This window comes from Gossypium raimondii, chromosome 3 (genome assembly GCF_025698545.1).
Source record: "Gossypium raimondii isolate GPD5lz chromosome 3, ASM2569854v1, whole genome shotgun sequence".
In the NCBI taxonomy this organism is placed as follows: Eukaryota; Viridiplantae; Streptophyta; class Magnoliopsida; order Malvales; family Malvaceae; genus Gossypium; species Gossypium raimondii.
In genome coordinates, this window is record NC_068567.1 from 4036348 (window position 1) to 4059737 (window position 23390).

General features: G+C 29.4%; 1 long non-coding RNA gene across 1 annotated transcript; it reads left to right on the forward strand.

The window, feature by feature from the left end:
• Positions 1–17778: 17778 nt before the first annotated feature.
• LOC105796642 (uncharacterized) lies at positions 17779–19286 on the forward strand. Its single transcript, XR_001134499.2, has 2 exons — positions 17779–17946; positions 18493–19286. It is a non-coding gene; the product is annotated as an uncharacterized LOC105796642 (long non-coding RNA).
• Positions 19287–23390: the final 4104 nt, after the last annotated feature.

Sequence of the window (23390 nt, forward strand, 5' to 3'; positions counted from 1 at the left end):
AGTACGTGAGTCAATTGTAAATGTACTCGAAAAAATATTTTTATTTGGTCATATGATTTAGATCATGTAAAAATTCATTCAATCAAGTATTATTAATAATAAATTTACATGTCAATTGAATATTGATGTTATAGGAACAGGATTAAAGGTTAAACCGGTTGGATTTCTTATTCTTGATTCAACCACTTTATATTCTTTAAAAAATAAATTAATAACTCATTGTAAATAGTTAAAGAGTCTGATTTTTTCTCGATTTCCAATTATTTACTTGTTTGAAACGGTTATTGCTATTTTCAGTTATATATCAGAAGCTAGACCATTGATTCTTGATTTTGTCCGTTCTAGTTTTTAACAACCATGTTGAATGCTTAGTTTTTTTTTTCTTAATTCATGCCATTACCTTAATGACAACAACTAACAGTATATCAATATCGACCTACTAATAACATTATAAAAATATAAAACAATCAAAATATACCATTATAAGGATTAAATCTGAAATTATGATTTTATACAGGGACCAACATTGAAATTCGACCTACTTTTAAAAGAAACTGCAGCGTAACAGTGAATTCCAACGTCATCGGTGCTTTATTTTTATTTTTTTAATTTTAGTCAATGCCAAAAAATGCAATTATTTTGTCGACTGAGATATTGGGTCCCCTAACGGAGAACGCCGTCCACGTCACCCAACACCGTAGCATAGCCCACACCAACCGTTATAGTCTCCTTGTTGCTTTGCTTTACTCTTTAATTTCATTTTCACTTTAAAAAAGAAAAAAAAAGGAATATTTGCAGAATTGGCATTTAATTTTCGGGGGTTTATTATATACAGTTCCAAAATAGCTTAATTTCATGTACCTACAGTGGCCGTTACTGTTGTACTTTAGCTTATTTATGGGAATTGGACTCTATTGGGAAAGGCTGCCCCCTATCTGTGATATTAACTGTAACAAGGGTTCGTATGTATGTAGACATCTAATAATTATTGCATGAAAATGAAAGGTAAGTACTGATATGCCATTGTCACATCCTCACATTATGTAAAGATTTTAAGTATGAAAAGATTTCAATTAGTAGAGATTTGGAACTTTCATCTCAAAATCGAAAAATCGAATTTAATTTGATTTGATATGATTTGATTTAAGGAAGTATTTGAGATTTTAATAAGAAACGATCAGAATCATGAATCGATTTATGCTCGAAAAGCTCAATTTCACAAAATTACGAGAAAAATTTTATATCGAGATCATAAGCAAAAGGAATTGGGAAACATGGTTTGGTTAACATGAGCAAATACAAAGAGGTAGGCAGAGGCTTTGACCCCCGGAAATAGAAAATTGTAATTCTATCCTCTAACAAATACATGGTAAAATTACGCTTTACCTCTTAAAATGGAAAAAAAAAATTCTATTTAGTCTGTTTATAACAGGATGAAATCATAAATTAATAAACGATAAAACCTATCCAAACCCAACTTAACTTGATTTCACCTTGAAATGAGCTAAACCTTGACTAGAAATGACCCAGCTCAAAAAAAACACGTTTGACAGATTCAAATGACCCAAAATTGAAATCGACTTAAACTCTAAACGAGCCGAAATTGGATAGAGAAATAGGAATATGTAGGCAGGGGATGAAGATTTAGGGTTCTTAGTCTAGATATATATATATATACATCTTAATCATTATAACCTATGAAGACGAGGAGTCCAAGGGGGGAAGTAATGGAGACCCGTGAACGGATATTTCGGGATATAATTAAAATTAGGACACTTATGAAGGTAACGAAAAACATGCATGTTGGTGTACTTTGTTTGGAGTTTTCTTACATTCATTCCAGTTCATAACTGTTCATTTCCCTTTTGTTTTTTTCTTTTCTTTTTAATTTTCTTTGCCTCCAAACAGCTATATTTTCAATATGCAGTGTATTTTCCTTTTATGAATTTTTCCATCAATGTTCAAAAAAGGGAAAACATAGTTTTTGCCTTTCTTCTTCTTCTTCTTCTTCTTCTTTCTTTTAAGTTACTTTTATTAACCTCTTGATAAATTGGATTAAGTGATAAAATTTTTTATTTCCTTTACATAAAATCTTGGGTTAAGATCTTATAGATGGGAAAAATACTGTTGGGGCTGAATGCGAGTACCAAACATCAAGGTGCCTTAGATTAAAAAAGAGAGAGTCGAGTTCAACCATATGCCATGCGACTATATTTGAAATTTTGAAATTTTAATTTTGACCCAAACGGTAGCAATTAAATTTGTTAGATAAAATTTTACTATTAATCTCATACTATGGATAAGTCGTGGATTTAGAATCTATTCTCAAATTTCATTCCTGACTCAAAATAATAGCCGTTAAATCCACTAACTAAAACGACGCGACTTTTTGCATGTATTATGTGAAAATAGAAAGATAACATGACATTACACATGTTTAAAATTTAATAAGTATAATTTTTTTTACTGGTACAAAGAAAGATTAAACCAAGGTAACCCTATAGTAGATTACACTATATCAGGAAAATCATCATGCAGTACTTGAAGGATTTCATCCGGTGGTTGCTCGAATATATTTTTACCCAACAGTCTTGAGAATCCATCTTTGCCAATCTATCTGCTACCCTATTTCCTCTCCGAACGCATGTGTTAATCATATCATCAAATCTTGCTAAAGTAGGTCCTTAATGGCGAGGACCACTGCTAAGCAATTCAGCCTCTCTCCAGTTAATTGAATTTCTTGAATCGCTTCTTTACTGTCTATCTCAAGGATCACTTCCTTCATGCCAAGATTCCATACAATCTGGATCCCATCCAGAATAACCCACAGCTCCGCCATGGTCATCGAGCAACACCCAATATTCCTTGTGAACCCTGCAATCCTCCACCTGCAGCAGTAATCCCAGAATTCTAAAAATTTTAAAATACATCTACCATTAAATCAGGATCGAATTTTTAAAATTCGAAAAATCACAAAAACTGAAAATGAATAAATTAAAATGCAAAACACTAAACCCACAATTTATGTATTTATAAAAAAAATTACCCCTTTTATGCAAACGTCATCCTCGGTCTATGAAAGTTTTAAACATAAGTACATTTAATAATACCTCCATACAATGTGAAGGTCAAACAAAGTATATTATATTTTGGTACGTAAGTGTAGTATAGTAAACCCATGCATGCTTGCATGCTTATGCAATTAATTATAATTTAACCCCAAAATATTTGAGGTCATTAATTAAGATTGCCATTTGCTTTATAATTGAAGTGGCACAAATTAAATACATAAATAAATATTTTAACACACAAACACATAGTCCCACAAGTCAATACATTGATACTTGAACTCACCAAATATTAAAATGAAAAACCATAATAATAATAATTAATAATAATAATAATAATAGTAATAATAATTGTAATAATAAAAATAATAAGTCCGTTGTTGTTACGGCGGAGACTTTTTCCACATATTGAGAGGACCAAAATGTCCCAACATTCTCCACGTGTAAAGTTTTTTAAATGAAAAAAAAAATTAAACGCAAATTTCTATTTTTTTAACCCTGTTGATTAATTAATTATTACCACTAGCTAATAAATAGTTACTAATATATTTTTTCTAATTTTGGTCAGATTCTGTCTTTAGTCCTTGTACTTGAAAAAAGTTTAAAATTTAGTCCCTCTACTTAAAGAGTTAAACTTCTTTAAAAACCTCCTATGTTAGCATCAATACACTTGTGTAATATTCATACCAACTTCGTAAGCAAATCATTATGAACTTAGTAAGCATCTATTATAGTTAGGGGTGAGCATTCGGTCGAGTTAAAAAATTTCGAGTTAGTCGAGTTGACAAATTCTATTTTAGCAACCGAACTTAATTTAAAATTTTCTCGAATCGAGTCAAAAAATTTCGAGTTACAAATTTTGGAGTCAATGTTGTGCTAACATGGACTGATTATTTAACTAGTAGATGAAGTACAAGATTATTTAACTACATAAGGTTGATGGGTAAACATTTAACAAAACGACGTAGTTTTACCTTTTCTTATTCGGATTTTCGGATAATTCAAACTGTATAATTCCTATTCAAGTTAAACCGAAAATTTTGACTTTTTTATTCGAGTTGATTCAAATAACTCAAACTATTTAATTCAAAATTTTAATTTTTTATCAAGTTTCGACTCGAATCGGGTTTTGCTCACCCTTAATTATAATAGGTAAATTTTGTGCCAACAGTTGGACTAGAATGTTTCTTTTTTTGAAAAGAAGATTCAATTTTTAACTTTTAAAATAGGTTAAAATATGGTCTAAGTCCTTGTACTATTCACACATTTGAAATTTAATTTCTCTATTTTCATATTTAAAAATACAAATCCAATTATTAACACCGTTAAATTCGGGTTCATTACAATTTACAAAATATTTTTTTATTACATAGCTACCAAGTGAGTATTTCTTCATTTCAGAATATCACACCAACACATTTAACAAAAGGATTTGGATGACATTAGCAACTGGATCTGCATTTTGAAACATGAAAAAGTAGAGGAACTAAATTATTAAAAATAAAAATAACGAGACTAAATCTTAAATGTTATTGATATAAGGGACCGACGGAAAATTTGACCTTTAAAATTTTTAAATTTTAGTTAATAAAATAGTGGGAAAGAGGGGTTTTTCCCAAAGATGGGAAGGCAAAGTCAAAAAGGAGGTAAAACATGTTAGCAAATCCCAAATTGGTTCAGTGGAAGTGACAAACAATATCCCAAGCATTAATGGCACATTGGCTTATATACATATATATACGTACATATTGGTACTACCTTGTTATGTTCTTTTGACAATATGGCTTCTGCAACAATCTGAACTCAAATGAATAATGCCTGACATTTCCAGTTTATATCCCCCTAATAATTTTCCAGTTTTCTCTTATTTTCTTTAACTCAATAATGCTCCATTCCCAAATTTAGCAATGAAATTAAATTGCTTTTTTTTTCTTGTTTATCATTACTTTACATTTATAAAATTTTAAGTTTGGGTTTAGAAAAAATATTTTAGTGGAAATGATAAAATAATTTTTATTTTTCACGTATTTTATTTCTTAAATATTATTTTAAATAAATTTAACCAAACTGGGCGCGAATATGAAGGGGGTAGTCGGGGCCTTTTAGATGAAAATTTACTATTTAAGTCTCTATAAGATGATTATATCGAATTTTAATTATGATAAAATTGCCTTCAAAAAGATGAAAACAATAAATTAATATGTTATAAAAGTATGTTTTAATCTCACAAAAATTTATTATTTGATTCGTCCATGTAACCAAACACATTTCCAAGAAAATAGAAACAAAAATGGTTTTTGCTTCCTAAAACTAAACGGAGCCTTATTTTCTCTATAAAAGTGGTATACAATAATTTTTTGTCGGTAAAATCTCATAGTTAAAATATAATTAGGGATGTCAAATAATTCGAGTCTATTGAATTTCAACCTTACTTAACACTATAAGTTGGGGAGGAGTTATGGGTAGTTTTAACTATTGTGTCACAAATAGCAGATATGGTATTCCTATAATGAGATTAAGGGATATTCACCCATAGAATCTATCTAGGTTTGAGTTTCCACCGGAGCAAGTGGTATACCTTTATTTGAGTAGCTCATTTTAAACGTAGTGTGTGCGTGTAGGCTATAAATATGTTCGTATCGTGTGTGTGAGTACTAACCTTCTAATTATACACTACCAAAAAAAAATATGCGAAGATAAAACTTAAATGTAATTTTAATATTGATTCCAATTATACACTAAAAGTAAGATAAAGGTAAGTGATTTTTTAATGAGCGGAGTATATAACCATATTAGTGATTAAGGGATATTCACCCATAGAACCTTTTAAACGTAGTGTTAAATTATACATCGATAAAGACAGTAGGAATGATCGCAAAGCAATAAGAAAGAAAAATAAGAACACACATATTTCACGTGGAAAACCCTTATCAGTTATGCGCAGTTTTTAAAAGTTAAACGACCCGTCAAACCTTCACCACCACTGATCCCCAATTTTGCCTCTCTATTTTATTTATTTAACAAGTGAGTTACACATTGAACTATTTATTCCAATTATACACAAAAAGTAAGATAAAGGTAAGGGATTTGGGGGGGGGGGGGGTTGAGTGGTAAATCAAGGTTAAACATATGCAAACCCAAGTTTAGGCTTTTAAATTGAGTTTCCCAAAATTAAAGTGCATGTAAGCTTTACTTTATAATATTTTTTTTCATTGTAATTAAATAATAATAGGAAAAAAGTTTGTTTGTAGTTAAACATTGGTTTTCATTTGTCCCCATTCAAATATGTAGTAGATTCTCCTCTTTATCCAAAACCCACTATATTTCTTTATTATTTCCCCCTTTGTTTTCTCTCTCTTAATCTCTCGAGCTCTTCCTCTAAATTAAAGTGAAGATTTGTTTCCTTAAAAAATAAAATATGATTTAGGTTTAATTACGGGTTTAGTCCCTTTACGGCGCTGAAAATGGAATTCAACCTGTTCGCTTTTATAATGTTATTAGTAAGTTCAAATTGATAAGACGTATAGATTTGTTTTAATCACATTAAGACATTAGTTACTGGCGTAAATCCACAAGGCTTAGATCATAATTTCATGTCGTAATTTCAGTGGCAGCAACTGATAGTACTATCAATTTCAACCGCTTATGTCAACCTAAAATAAAAAGATTAAATCTCGTATTTCAATACCACAGCCCACAGTTCAACCTTATTGAAGTTTCTGAAATTTTAAACATGGCATATGTTTAAATATAGTTCATTAAATCATGTTTTTTTTTGTTCCGACACTTTTTGGTATTCAATGGTTATATTAGGTTTTGATTAAATTTAAAGTCAAGTTAGACTTGACTTCTACCTGTCGAGATAAAGCTCACACACAATAATTTTTTTCATCCACAAAACTCACACCCGAGACTTTATTTACCATTCAATCCATGTATATGTATATATCCCCTGTACTTGTGTTTTCAAGCATTTAGTCCCTCTACTTTTCACATTTCAAAATCCAGATCCAACTGCTAATACTATTATTTTGTTGTTAAAATCAGGTTATTGTAACATATTTTTTTAATTACATGTCACGGAACAAAATTAACAAAGTTAACAGATGGACCCGAATTTTGAGATCCGAAAAGTAGATAAACCGAATTCCCGGGAATACAAGTATAGGGACTAAATTCATAGCTTTCAAAAAGTACAGGGACTATAGGAACAGTTTAACCAGATATAAAATATGCTGGCAAGCAGCCAATATCTCACATGTGGACCAACTTGTTCTAAAGTGGTTTTCACCTACCAATTTTATTTTTCTTTTTGGTAAGCGAGGGGTTGATTTTTTTTTTTTTTTCAAAATTTGAAACACAGCCGTTGTGCTCTTCACACCCCACAAACAATTTCATTATTTTCTCCTAACCATGATATTTTTATGATAATGTCTTAATCATTGCTTTATTTTTTTATTATTTAAAAATAATAATATAATAAAAATAATTCAAAACAATCATAATGCTTTCCCTCTTTAGCTTGTTTTCCCCACTTTTCTCTATCTTCGAATGATTAATAATTTAATTAATATGGTTAGTCCGATATACTCTTCGTATATTTATAATTTATTTTTTTATTTATTTATATAATAATTAAAATTCAAATGATAAGATCATTGAAAGATTCCCGTTAGATTACATTGTACGATATTTTTAAAATAAAAATTTGCTCATGCGGCTAACATTACATGCAAGGTATAATTATAAATTTAGCTCCTGATTATAACTAGACATTTAATGTGACAACCCGTAACGTGTACCTGGTTGCTGACGTGAATACCTTTTTTAATTTTTTTGAAATAAACATGGACTACCACATAAGTTACCACGTTAATGCCGTTGAAATTTTCACAGTCCAACTAGCTTTTCCATTTTTTTAAAAAGCAGTTTAGCTAAACTTCGAAAGTTGAGGACCAAAGTGATTCAAAAAAGGACCTATGGCCAAAGTGACAAATGGGGAAAACATTAGAAAAAAAAAATCAAATTAATCATAATGCTTGTTTCCTCTCTTGGTTTGAATAATTAATAAACAAATAGATTAAGTACTCTAATGACGTTTGTTTAGGACAAAAAACGAGATGAGTGGGTGTTTTGTCTGTTTTGAAATTTGGTCGTAATTCATGTCCGTTTTACGATCCATTTTTAGAGTTTATAACTGTCCTTTCCAACAATATTATTTTCAAGATTCGAACCTAAGTCGTCTAGTAGAATATTTTTGGATTAAAATTTTTTTTTCTTCTGTAAATTTGGAGAATCTACAGAAATGCTAGCTTACATATGAATACGTGAAACATCTACAATATAGAAGTAGTCGAGAGTCTCTAAATGATTTCATTGAATTTATAAAAATAAATATCGAGTGCACTTTTCTTCGTCTCTATTGTTTGTTTTTTGTTTTAAAAAATTTAATTAAAAATTATCGTAGTTTTATAAATATTAAGGTTAAGTTATGATTAGATTTTGTCCTTGTTTTGTACTCAACTTGACCATTTTGTTTATATATTTTAATTTTGTACAATTTGGTCATACTATTATTATTATTATTATTATTATTATTATTATTAATGTTTTGTCTTAACCTATATTAACAATATCATTAAAAATCAACAAGTGTTGGGCATAGTGATGAGGTTGATGGAAATATACTATTGCAAAACAAAACCGTTAGTACTGACAGGGAAAATAAACTAAGTGTAAACAAATAAAATAATCAGTGTGCTGTGGAAGAACCACTGGTTTAAAAGCAGATTCGTCCTGATCGGTGTAATCGTGTAGTGAAGTTGCCTCCCAAAGTTAACATAGAACTGTTGATTGCTTCTCTTGTGTAAAATGAGAAGAATGTCAGTTTTCTAAAATAGCAGAGGATTTTCCTCAACCGAAAATATTCTCTGCAACAGTCAGAATATTTTCCGCAACTGAAAATATTTTAAAAATATCTATTGCATTACCAACCAAGGTACGTTACACTCTTAAAAGGAGAATTTAGATTTGAAATTTGGCGACAACATTATTGAAAGGAACAATCACAAACCCCAAAAGGACTAATCTTCATTGATCGTAAAATTGACATGAAAGATAATTTTGAAACATTACAATGAGAAAAAAAATGGGATTTAGGCAAAATATGCTTGGACTGACTTTTTACAATTTTATCACATTCAAATATTAAACATTATGCTAATTGAGCGCTCAATTGGTATCGGCATTGTTGTCAGTGTAAGAGAACGTAGATTTTAGTGCATTAAATCGTATTATTCTCTACTTTAAAGATTGATGAGGGAGTATAGGTAATTTTTATTTCCCTAATTTGGAAAATAATTGCTGATATTAATCCTGCAAGTAAACAATTAGGCAACTCCAAAAATTGGTTGACAATTGTTCTTTTCATCTTACACCATTTTCATATTCTAAAGACTACATGCCACAGGCTTACTTTAGGGTCTCTATTTTGTCATAAATTATATAAGAAATTCTAACATTGTTGATTTTTTTTTTTTCTGTTTCTTTAAGATGGTGGTGTTTGTATATTTATATGATATAAGTATTGTTTATTGATATGACATACTAGATAAGTTTCATGCATACATACAAGTATCTTGTTCTAGACCTAACATGTGTTTATACGGTCTTATACACGTGTAACCTCACAGGAAAACGAACTCGACCTGCAAGCTCATTAAGTCCCGCCCAAACTTATTCGGGTTTTGGATTGATGACGGTAATTATCCTAACAAATGTGTGTGTATATATAAACAAGTTTTATATAAAATAGAAACTGTTTGGGGAAAGAGAAGTCATATTTGATCCATGAAAAGCAGAAATCCGATCAAAATACTACATAGAATCATATATTACTTGAATCGGATTAAAACTTATTTAACTAGTAAAAATGTGAGAAAACCAAAAAATCTTTAAAAAAATTAAAAAGATATATTTCTATGTTTTAACCTATAATCCTTTACATTAATACTAAGATAATATAATTAAGGGGAAAGAAATCTTGTTTTATTAATTGAGTCAAAAGTTAAATCGGTCGGACCATCAATTTATCAGTTTGACTGAATCGAATGGTTTGATTAAAGAAATCATTAAAAATTTTAATATATGTTTAAGAAATCTATTTTAATTGTCCGATTCAACCAATTTTTTGCTCAATTCGATCGACTCATACTGATTCCTTAATCAAATGATTTAATGACTTTCTTTAGACAAATTCTTGATTCGACTGATTGATCCAATTCAGTTTGATTCAAACAATATTGCTAAGCGTGCACCAATAGTATACAGGTTGAGTGGACTTAGGCACACATAATTAGTTAGGGTTTTGAAAGGTTAAGGATAGATTAAAAAATAGACTTAATTCACGGTTTAGCTCCTAAAGTATACCTATTTTTCCACTTTGGTATCTAAACTTTTTTTGTCCCAATTTGGTACTTAAAGTATCAACTTTGGTCCGGTTCGATCCTCACCCTGGATATGGAGTAACTTTAAAACTCGTGGCTAGCATCTACCCCTTAATGGATCTACAGAATGCAGAGACTTAATTACTGGACTCGCTCTAGTAAAACTTTAATAAATAAATAAATAAACGATTTGATTCCTATTAGATTTATTCAAATCCTTGGTTCTAAGTCATGAAATTTGTTGACCAAACCATCAACCCAACTTTAGTAGTTTGGTTTACGTTGAAAAAAGGAAAAGGAAAGAGGTGTGTTGTCAACTGTCAAAGTAAACCAAAGAGACAAAGAGGCATATTGATTTTGCTTTTAGGAACCGTTAAAAGGAGGAGGCTTGCAATATGGGGTAAGCACTAAGCACTTCAAAAAAAAAAAAAAAAAAAACCCCACAAACAAACAGCCTTTCAAAATGTTTATTTTGATGATGATGATGATGATGAATGGAACAGTTCCCATTGTGGGCTTTGTAATATGTTGACCACAGCTCATAATTCCTCACATGGTGTAGGGGACCCCATCATTGGTCAGGCCATTGTGGCTGCTGCAACCATTGGTCCCGCCGTCGAAAGTGAGCTTTTGTGGCACTGATATGTGTCACTCGTGCCATTTACTCACCAAAATCATCTTTTTTTGGAACATGCTTTTTAACTCGATTAGAAGCTTGGCATGCCCTATAGACAAAGTAAACTGCTTCATAAGACAACTAATGATAATACTACCTAAACTTTATTTTATTGCTGCAAGTTTTGAAATTTCAAACTCATTTTCATTAAGCAAGAGGTCTTTTTTTTTTTTTTCTTTTGAATTCAAATTCTGGGTGTGTTTGTTCAATCAACCGGTAATTAAATTTGGGTGTAATTATCTGTAATTATATTTGTTACCTGTTAGGTTAGTCTAATTATTGGTTCTCACTGAATTAAGTGTAGTTTGAGCATCCCAATTACTTGTTTGTTTGTTTATTTGGAGAGGGCTAAGAATTGGGGGAAATTTGCGATGTAATTAGTCATGAGGAAAATTTTGAATTTTTTTAATTTATATTCTTTTGTAATTATAATTTATATTATCGAATATGATATACAAAATTAAAATGTAATTACATTTTGTCAATAAAAAAAATACTTAGAAAATTAGAATTCCTAGTAAATTGTAGTTACTACTATATAAACACACCCTAAGAAAATAGAGAAATTATTTTATGGACCCTTCTCATCGCATCATTCATGGTCCCTCTTCAATTATTTCATAACATTTCAACAGTTCTTTCATGTCATTGATACATAATTTTAATAATTTTTTTACCCAGAACCCTAAATCCTAAACCTAAATCGTAAACCTCAAACTCCAAACTTCAACCCTAAATCTAGAAGCCCAAACCTTGAACCTTGAAAACTCAGGATTCAAGGTTCAGGCTTCAAGATTTAGGTTCAAGTTTGGGGTTTACGATTCGGGTTCAAGGTTAAGAATTATTGTATCTCATTGAATTGAGTGTAGTTTGAGCATCCCAATTACTTATTTGTTTATTTGTTTTGAGAGGGCTAAGAATTGGGGGAATTTGCGATGTAATTAGCCATGATGGATTTTTTAATTTTTAATTTATGTTCTTGTGTAATTACAATTTATATTATAAAATATGATATACAAAATTAAACTATAATTATATTTTGTCAACCAAAAACACCTAAAAATTAAATTTCCTTGTAAATTGTAGTTACTACCATACAAACACACCCTAAGAAGATGAGTGTAATTCATTGTATTATGAGAATATTCTGTATAAAAATTAAATAAGGTAAAAAGAAGCAATATAGCAATGAAATAGACTTATTCAAAGATCAAACTATCTATCCAACCTTTAAAATTTGAAAAAATAAATTTGGGTAAAAGAAAATGACATTTTAATTTGATTTGGGCCTTAGGTAGAAATTTTCAAACTCGAGTTCAACACATCGACTTAAAATTTTGACAATTATATAAACAATTAATATATATATTATCATATAATTATAAAATTACTCAAAATTATATTAATTACCTACTAGAGTTTCATTTTAATTGAAAGTTGAATTTAATCTTAACTAGTATGATTTTCAGCCATGCATCGTTTTGGGTTAATTATTCATTAAATTTATTGGTGTGGTATTATAAAATTTTAAAAATATTTACTCGATAATTATGTGACAAAAATGACATTATAATGAATTTAAATTTAATAAAGAATTTTAACCATTATTATTTTTTGAACAATCTTATTATAGGTTCTGATCATATCTGCTTTATATATATATATATATATATATATACAATATCTAGAACTATCCATAATCTCTCTCCAACCTATAAATAGGAAGATAATGCGCTACAGCGCACTTAAACTCACGTTCTCCTGCATTTACAACAATGTCCATACCAATCGAGTTAAGACTCAATTGATATTATTTTTAATAATGTAAAAAAGAATACAAAGGCATGTGTCAAAGAATTAAGGCCTTAGGGTTTTTATTTATATATATATATATAGTAGAAAATATAAGGCCATATACGTTTTGTCTTGATTAAGAGGGCTTTTAACTAAAAACCCAAGTTTGTTGATAACTCTTCTAAATAAATTTTTTTAATGGGTAAACTACATTTTAGTCATTAAACTATGTATAAGTTTTATGTTAATCACTTAATTAAAAAAAAGTTACAATTTGATTGTTGAACTATTCAAAAGGTTTCATTAAGTTAGTGGGTTATTAAATTTGATGTAATATATAGCTTTCTCTGTTTACATTACCTGTACCAATTAAAAGCTTTCTTTTCTCTTCTCTTTTATAGTGTAGTTTTTTTTTCATGAAACAGCTTTGAACACTATGAATCTACAAACCAAAATTGAAACAATTTTTTTCTCCGATCTCCAACACTAACCATCAAATCGACTTGGATGTAAGGTATGTTCTTCTACTTGTTGATGGGTTCTGATCCATTGTACTGGTCATTGAATCGTCATTTGAAGCTTGTTGGCGAAACCTTTTTTTTTTAAAACTTAACAGCCCAATGACTTAGATAAAAACTTTTGAATAATTCAATGACTTAAAATGAAAATTTCAAACAGTTCAGTGACCAAATTATACATTTTTTTAATTAAATGATCAAAACAAAAACTTACCCGTAATTTAATTTCTTTTAGTTTTCATGTTTTTAGCTTTAGTAGTTTCAGTTCTTAGCAGCTAAAGGACTACATTGGGTTGTATTTATGGGCTTCAAATAAGCCCAAAGGGTGTGTAACTTATAGGCTTCAAATGAGCCACATGGATGATGGTAAAATCACAACATTTTAAAGGACATTTTCGTCTTTTTCTATGCTCTAACCTCTCTACCATAACACCAATTCAATGGGAAAATTATTGATAATATCCTTATATATACAAAATAAGTTATATATACTTATATTTAAATCTTTAACTGAGTTTATATCATAAGTCAATCGGGTACTAACTTAATTTTAAACTTACTAAAATACCCTTTTATGTAGAACAATAAAGGTGTTTTTATGTTTTATATTTTATATAAACTCAATAAAAACTCAATTATAGTAAGACTTAAACCCGTGACATGATAAAATTTAAACATTTAACTTTACTATTTCAACCCGATTCATTTAGTTTTTATGTAAACTTTTAATAAATATATTTATCACTTATATTTTTCTCGGTCACATCGTAAATGTGTCGTAATCTAATATAATTAATTTGTATGTATTGATACACATTACAATTTACAAATTCAAGAAGAGGACGACCAGTGGCGGAGTTTAGTAGAAACTCACGGGGCCATGGCCACCCTAAAATGGTAAATTTTAATGTAAGCCCGTTATAATTTATAACATTTTAAATTAATAATGGTAAAATTATACTTTAGCCCCCCAAAATAATAAAAATTTGATTTAACTCTTAAAAAATTATAAATATATAGGCCATTAAAATTATGAAATTACATTTTACTATCGTAAAAATATGCAATTTAATTTCGACCCCACCAATTTTTTTTTGACTCCGCTACTGAGGACAACAATAAATTTAAATATTAATTTTTGAGTTTCCAACAAAAATTCTTAACAATTATTTCCTTTTCAAGTTAGTTTTGTAGCCGTTACTAAAGTTAAAGTAAGCTTAGATTAAGTTTCTTTTGACCTTTTTCTCTCTAATTTTCTTTGTACTTTTTAGGGCTAAGTAGGCAGTTTTGATATTGACTTGCTTTGTATTGTAATTTTTTTATATATAAAAAATAATTTTTTTATAATTTTTCTATTGAGAAGAGATCAGATCAAATAAGATTAACACGAACTAGCACAGAAATCTAAGCATTTTTTTTAAATTTTTCTCTAGATCAGAGGTGAAACCAGAAAATTTGTTTAGGAGGGCCAAAGTTAAATTGTAACTTTTACGATAGCAAAAATTGTATTTTCATCATTTTAATAGCCTATATATTTATAATTTTAAATGATTAAGTTAAATTTTTTATATTTTTAGGGGGCCAGAGTGTAATTTTATATTTACTAATTTAAAATTTTAAATGGCCTAAATAAAATTTTATCCATTTTAGGAGGGGGTCGGAACCCTGCCAGTCCCTCTAGTTTTGCCTTTACTCCAGATTTCATTAAAAAAATCACAATATAAAATATTTGAATTTAATAAAAGAATTTAAATGGGATTAAAGTTAGATTTGAGATTTTAAATTCAAAAAATAAAATAAAGGACTAAATTCTTTAAAATAAAAATAAAAGGACTAAATTATGAATATACTAAAAGTAAAACAACTCAAAGCATGTTTTAACTTTCTTTACATTACACTGAAATGGTAAACTCTAAAAGTGTAGTTATAATTAACCATATCTTTGCGGCCAATCGGATGGGATCACATTATTTAAAGTTAAAGTTAGTGCTAATCATGCTCTTGCTTTTTTATCTTTAAAACTTTTTCTTCTTTAATTGTAATTATTAGACCCCAAATTCCTACCATATGGTAGTAGGTGATCCGTTGATAAGCAGATAATAGTGGGTTCAGTCTTAGCTCGATTAGTATCGATATTATTGTCAGTGCAGGAGGACATGAATTCGAGTGCGCTGAAACGCATTATCTTCCTATTTAAGAGATGGGGAGGGTCTATAGGTAGTTTTAAGCATTGTATCAAACAGAGCAGATATGACAAAAACATAAAATGAGATTAATGTTAAAAAAAGTAGATAAATTTTTTTAAGAAGAGTCTAAAATGTAATGTAGATGTCCGACAATATAAAATTGTAAATAGAGGTGTTGATGTCAACTTGGGTTAAGTTTTTGGAACGAGTCCATGTATTGTAGTAATATCATATATTAGTCATTCGAGTTCGAGTAACTCTATTCTTAAATAGGTTTAATAGACTAACAATGTAGTGATTAATTTGTAACTTTTTGGAATTAAGTGATTAAATTGTAAATTTATCCGTCCCTATTAGACTAATAATCAATTTATAACTTTTGAATAGTTTAATGACTAATACGTGAATTTAGCCGGAAATGATTAAACATGAACCGTTGGATTTCATTTATTGTTTTCATGTTTTGCCTTTCTTATTCATGCAGGTGGACGAGGGACGTGTTTCTTTTTCTTTTTTTTTTTCTACAAAAGGTGTTATAATCTACAATAATAATATGTGTGTATATATATATCATCTATATGTGTCGAATTTACAATTTTTTTATTTTTTGATTTTTCTTTAAAAAAGTAATTATATGTGAATTTAATTTTTAAAAGTTTTTCCAGGTTCAGGTTTGGGTCTAATTGCATTGAAACGATTTGTTTTAGGGTTTAAAAATTAATTTTATTTTTTGTATTTTATAATTAAAAATTTTAAAATATTTAATTTGCTGGCTCGGGCCGAACCTCGGCCCAAAATGGGTCAGATATACTAAGCAGAGCAGGCCACGGACCTTGTTGTGTACAGAACTAGGCTCTACGTAAGATAATGGCCTTTCATTTGTATTTTTTATTTTTAACAAAGGGATGATTCTATCTAAACTTGTCCATGCTCGGCTCTGAAGATGATTCAAAAAATGAGAGGGTTTAGATAAAAATATAGGCTTAGAAAATAAGTTTGAAAAAAAAAAGGTCCGTTTTCTAAATGGGTTGGGCCTCAATAAGTTTTTTTGACATGGTCGGAATTTGCAAAACAAAAAAAAAACCACTGCTTTTTTTTCATTATTTTGTTATATCGCTACTATTTTAAAGGTATTTGCTTGCTAAGTTGTACTTATATTAGTGTTATATAAGTATATTTTTTCCATTTGTTAGGAAACTTTTTTTTTAATATTTTTAGTGCATGTGATGTATTATATATATTTTATAAAAAAAATTTAATACGGGCAGGGCGAACCGGAAACAAGTTTTAGCATTTTTATTTGGATCGGGTTTGGGAGAAAATTTAGACCCATTTTTTAGTCTGAACCGAGCATGTACCTAAATTTTTACTTGGCCCGGCCCAAACTTGACCTATAGACAACTCTAATTTTATACCATATATTGATAGAATAATGATAAAAAAATATACTAATAGCTAACTTTTGATGTGTGGTTCTTCAAAAGTCCATATCAATGTTCTATTCAAGAAGTTCCTCAATTCAAAGTTGAAGAAGTTTGCTTTCAAAAACACTATTTTCCTCTTGAAATTTAGGCTAATGGGACAATGATGAGATCAAGAGCTCACCAAATTCTTCAACTTTTTGTTTTTCTTAAAAGTATTTGCTCTAGCATACAAATATGGTGATATGATCTAAAAGAATTTTTAAATACAGAGAAAACTAAACATACCCTTCATTTACATGCTACATTCCATACCCTTCATTTACATGCAGCATGCCACTGTACCACTTTGAAGCCACCCAAAAGGACACCTTTCTTAGGGAGATCAATATATGCTAAACCCTTAAAGGAGACTTCTTACCTCAACCTTTTAGTTTACTTGAGACACAAGGCATGAGGTATAAGGTAATTCAGTGACCAAAAATGGGAGCAACGAAAGCTTCACCATAACTGTTCATAATATTAGGGCTGACAGGTGAGGGTGTAGCTTCCTATTTTACACGTGAAAAAGGGTTCGAATATGACACTGCACCAATGACCCAAAAATCTGATACGCATGATTTGCAAGTAAAAAAAATTCTATGAATAAAATAAACGATGTGGTGACATAAACTCAATGCTGCTTGTCTAAGCAAAACCCATGTTGTTGGGGGCTTGTCTTGTTGTTTAAAACCACATGACCCAACACACCTTCTTCTCCAAATGGGGTTGCTCTTGAAATCCCTCCTCTCCCCATTGAAGAAACTCTGGTTTCGTCTACATTCAGTTCAAAAAAAGAGTATGTATTCATCACCCATCACTGCATTTTCCATCTTTTCTTCTTATGTATTTTTCATGCTTTTAAACTTGGCATTTTTTTTCATGGGATTGCTATGGGTAAAAGTACCATGGAGGTCCCTAGAGTAGGAGTAAGATTGCATTTTGCCCCCTCTACTAAAAAAAACAAAAAATTAGTCCCTATACGTTTAATCAAAGAGAAAATCGGTTCTTTTTGTTAAAATTTTCATTTATTTGTACTATTAAAAACCAACGTGGCTGACGGAATAATCAAACATTGACACGTAGCATGCCATGTGTACTTAATGTTCATGTATAGAAACCAGTTTTTAATAGCAGAGATGGATAGAATTTTTTAACAGCAGGATCAATTGTCTCTTTGATTTAAGGTATAAGGACTAATTTACCCATTTCCCCTAGTACAAGGACTTTTATGATACCGATTTCCGCACATTACTTGTTTCAGTGCATCATGTTTAGTGATTGGTATATGACAAAAACAATCAGAATTTATCTTCTTATGTAAATATATGTGTGTATATTTCAGGAAGAGGGATATACATTTTGTATGAGGATGTGAAATCATGCCCTTGTGAAGATGTGCATGTGCTATGGTCCATGTTGGTGGAATCAAATGCATCATCCATGCTGCCTGCCAAGCAATGAAACATTTCAGAGGCTATATATCCACTCTTTGTATATATATATAACATATTTATGATGTTTTTATTTCTATGAAACAAGGCTTTTTTTTTCTTGTTTTGAATATGTGCCAAATACACCAGAAATATATGAGTTAGTACTTTTTAAAAAAAAAGAAAATTCTCTCTTTGTTTTATTTTTCTTAATACTTAAAATCAAATTTAATTTCCTGAATCCCAAAATTTCATTTGGGGGAAGTGAATGGTGGGTTCTTTTCTTTACTTAAAAATTTGGCCTTTTTTTATGGTTGCTTTGTCACTTTCAGAAGTTGGGGGAATGGGCAGTTTATTGCTTGCTTTTCATATCTTTCAAGAAGTTGACTAGGGAAATTGCTTTTGAATAGATGTGAGAACCTACTTGCTTCTTTTCATGCCTTCATTTACACTTCAATAAATATTTGGTGAGTACAACTACACCAAACCTCAAGATGTAGGCTCAAATCATAGGAGTAACCTCGTTTATGTATCCTAGTGTATAAGTCAATTGTAAACTTCATCATGAATAAATTGTGCATATAATTTAGGGAGGGTAATGGAGCGGAGCAAGGTCGGGGTGGATATCGTTAAATCCACCCATAGTTGGCACACTCTGCTCCACCACCCGCATCGCTCTATTATCAATATATAATCTTGAAAGTCACTACCACCTCTATAGATGTTAGATGCATATTCTACAAAAATGATAAGATGCTTATATATAAAATTATTAAATATTAAACTAAAAATAATATAAAATGATATGGGTGGGCTTAAAATAGACTCGGATTAACTATTTACAAATATGGACGGACATGAGCAAAATTTTAAACTCATATATTTTGGGTCAGGTCGAACTTGACCAAGCATAATGTATGTTAATGTAATGCTAAAGTTCGACTCGGCCTAATCCATAAACACCTTTAATCATAACGAGCGTGACACTTGATAACAACATAGCTACTCTAGTTCCGTAAAGACAACTTCAACATTAATATCATACGATTTGCATGCATTCACTTTCTACTCCGCGCCTTTCAAATTAAATTGTCTTACTTCAATCTTCGCATAAAACATGTAGGACATAACACCCTCTTCATAAGCAAGTACAAATACAAGATCATGATTAGTATAAGTAGACCTATTCATGGGTCGGGTTACCTGCTCAGACCCAAATGTCCGCTTGAAATTTGAGAGGATTGGGCAAAAATATTATGTTCGAAAAATGAGCTTCGGTAAAAAAATTAGACCCATTTAAAATATGGGTTGGGCACGGGCTTGAACATTTAAGGCACGAGCCTGGCCCTGACCTGGCCTATTTTAAGTTTATAATACTTTATATTATGTTATTTTTATATATTATGTAATTTAGAACACATTAAAAAAAATAAATCTATACTACATATATGATACTACTCTAATATAAACATTTAAATAATGTTAAGATGAATATATAAAAAAATTTCAAAAATTAAAAAATGTATAAAATTATTAAATATTAAAAATTAAAATAAAATAAAATAAATATTTTTTAAAAAAATTAAAAATAATATACGAGGGCCTAAAATGAGCTTAGATTAGTCTTTTGCAAATATGAGCAGGTTTGTACAAAATTTTAGGCCTAAATTTTGGGTTGAGCTGGGCTTGGACAAACATAAAATATATTAGTATTATGCTTAAATCAGGTTCGACCCAACCCATGAACACGTCTAAACACAAATAAAGAAAGTGAATAACAATATAAGGAATCTAAGAATACATGATTCCCACTTTAAAAAATATATATGATTTCCCCCTACAAGTAAACCTAATATTTGTTGCATAATCTTGAAATAAATAACAATTAATAAAATATTACAAGTCAAGATCGTCAACATTCACATTGTAATAAAAATGACACTTGCAATATCATGTCATTTTATAACGGGTAAACTATAAAAATTGTCACTTTTGTTTATCTCAAATTACATTTTAGTTATTTAGGTTTAAAATGTTATGTTTTAGTTACTTACATTATCATTTTGTTACGAAGTGGTCACTCTACCGTTACCTCCCTAACGGCAATCCTACATGGTAGTCTAAATAGATTTTAAATGACAACTTAGATGTTCAGTTGCTGAGATAAAAATAAGTTTTTAATTAAATAAATTTAATTTGGACTACCACGTAGGACATCCAATTTAGCATTTAAAACCCATTTGATGTCATCACGTAGGAGACCATGAGGAGGTAATGTAAGCTTAATCGTAAAGTGACCACTTCGTAACAAAACGGTAACATAAATAACTAAAACATAACATTTCAAACATAAATGACTAAGATATAATCTAAAGTAAACAAAAGTGACTAAATTTCCCATTAACAATTGCTGTAACATTGTAAGCAACACAACAAGTGTTCTAATAAACTCAAAAAGGTACCAGAAAAAACACATCGATACGAGTGCCAAGGTACAAATTTTTACAATTTACTATTAAGCCCTCCATTTTAAAAAATTTTCATTAAGACCCTCAAATTTAATTTTTAATAATCACTAAATCTTCTATAGATTTTGAAAATTAACATTAAGTCTTGTATAAACCCCTCAATTAAAAAAATATCATTTAGATCATCAAAGTTCATTTTCAATAATCAACATTAAACCTTCTACATGTCTTGAAAATCATGATTAAGGCCTTCAAAATTTTTCAAGATTTTCATTAAAACCCTTAATTTTTTAATAATTCTCATTAGATCCCAAACATAATCAACAATGAACCAATACTCAATCAATATTGAAAATCACTAGTTTCATCCACCATATATAATAAATCAACATCGAATCAGTTCATCATATAATCCAATCCAATGATTTGTCATTTTCATCTAAATTGAAGAAAACTATGCTGATAAACCCAAGCTCGACTTAGCCTTTTTTAGTTTGTAATGTTTTATATTATGTTATTTTTATATATTTTGTAATTTATAACACATGAAAAATTAAATCTATAATAGTATATATAGGGTGAAGTCGAATTTTTTTTGAGGGAACTAAATTCTATATTTTTATGAAAGATAAAATGTAATTTTTCCATTTAAAAAGTCTAAATGTTTATATTTTGTACAGGACTCCATCAAAATTTTATCATTTTTGGGGGGCTAAAATACAATTTTACCTATAATAATTTAAACATTTTATAAATTACAACATGAAAAAAAAATCAAAATTTCCTATTTTAAGGCACCAGCACACGTGGCATCGCCTTTGAATATACAATATCACTATAATGTAAATATTAAAAAATGACCATATACATGGGTGAGTCTGAAATGGGTTTTGAAAAAAATTTTAGGCCTATATTTCAGGTCGAGCTAAGCTTAAACAAACATAAAGTATGTTAATACCATACTTAGACCCGACTTGACCCATGAATACTTCTATCGCAAATTATAGGAATTAAATTTTCAACTATGTATACACCCACTTAGACCTGTTCATGGGTCGGGCTACCCGCTCAAAATTTGGGAGGGTTTCAGTAAAAATATTAGGCACGAAAAATGAGTCTGGACAAAAAAATTAGGCTATTTAAAATATGGGCTGGACTTGGGCTTAAACATTCAAAGCCCAAGCCTGTTCCGACCCATTTTAAGTTTATAATACTTTATATTATGTTATTTTTATATATTATGTAATTTAGAACACATTTATAAAAAAAGACCTATACTAAATATATAATACTACTTTAATGGAAGCATTAAAATAATGTTAAGATGATTGTATAAAAAATTTCAATAAATAAAAAATGTATAAAATTATTAAATATTAAAATAAAATAAAATAAATATTTTAAAAAATATGGGCCGGCCTAAAATAGGTTTGAGTTAGTCATTTGCAAATATGAACAAGTTTGAACAAAAGTTTAAGCTCATATTTTAAGTCGGGCCGAACTTGAACGAACATAAAATATATTAATATCATACCTAAACCTGGCATATGAATACCTCTACCCTCACTAATATCAAGGTAGAGCCTAATATATTTATATGCTTTTATATACTTTTTCAATAGATCTTGGACACGAATCTCATTTAGAATTTAACCCATAAATAACAAAGAGAAAAACAATAAAAGATATATCCTTTGAAAGATAGAATATTCATGTCATAACAAATCGAATAAAACCATATCTAGATTGCATTTTGTATAGTGCTATAAATCCAAAAAATTTCATACTATATTAGATTTCATTAGATGTTGAAACGGTCTGTTCGGTTATTAATCGAATCGGATTCGTATCAAATGAAATAATTGAATTGTATAACTTTTTAACTGTTAATCGAACTGAAATATTTTTAAAAAAAATAACTGAACCGAAATTTATATATCTTTGTCTTTTGATTAAAACAATTATAAAACATAGGGGTGTGCAAAATTCGGGTAAAATCGAAAAAATTCGGTTAACCAAACGAATTCGGTTAATCGGTCGGTTAACCGAATTTTTTCGGTCGGGGGTCGGTTAATTATTTTTGATTTTTCGTTAACGGTTAATTCGGTTCAAACCGGTCGGTTAATCAATTTTTCGTTAACCGAAAAATTAATAAATAAAATTATAATATATAAATAGGCCAACTATTCACCTAAACCCAATCTAAACCCAAGTATTCAACCCAACCCAACCCAATCATAAAATTAAATTACAAATAATTTAATAAATAAAAAATTTTAAAACTAAGACTAAAACTAAAGTCTAAAAGTCTAAAAATAATTTAATTATGTAGTGATTCAATT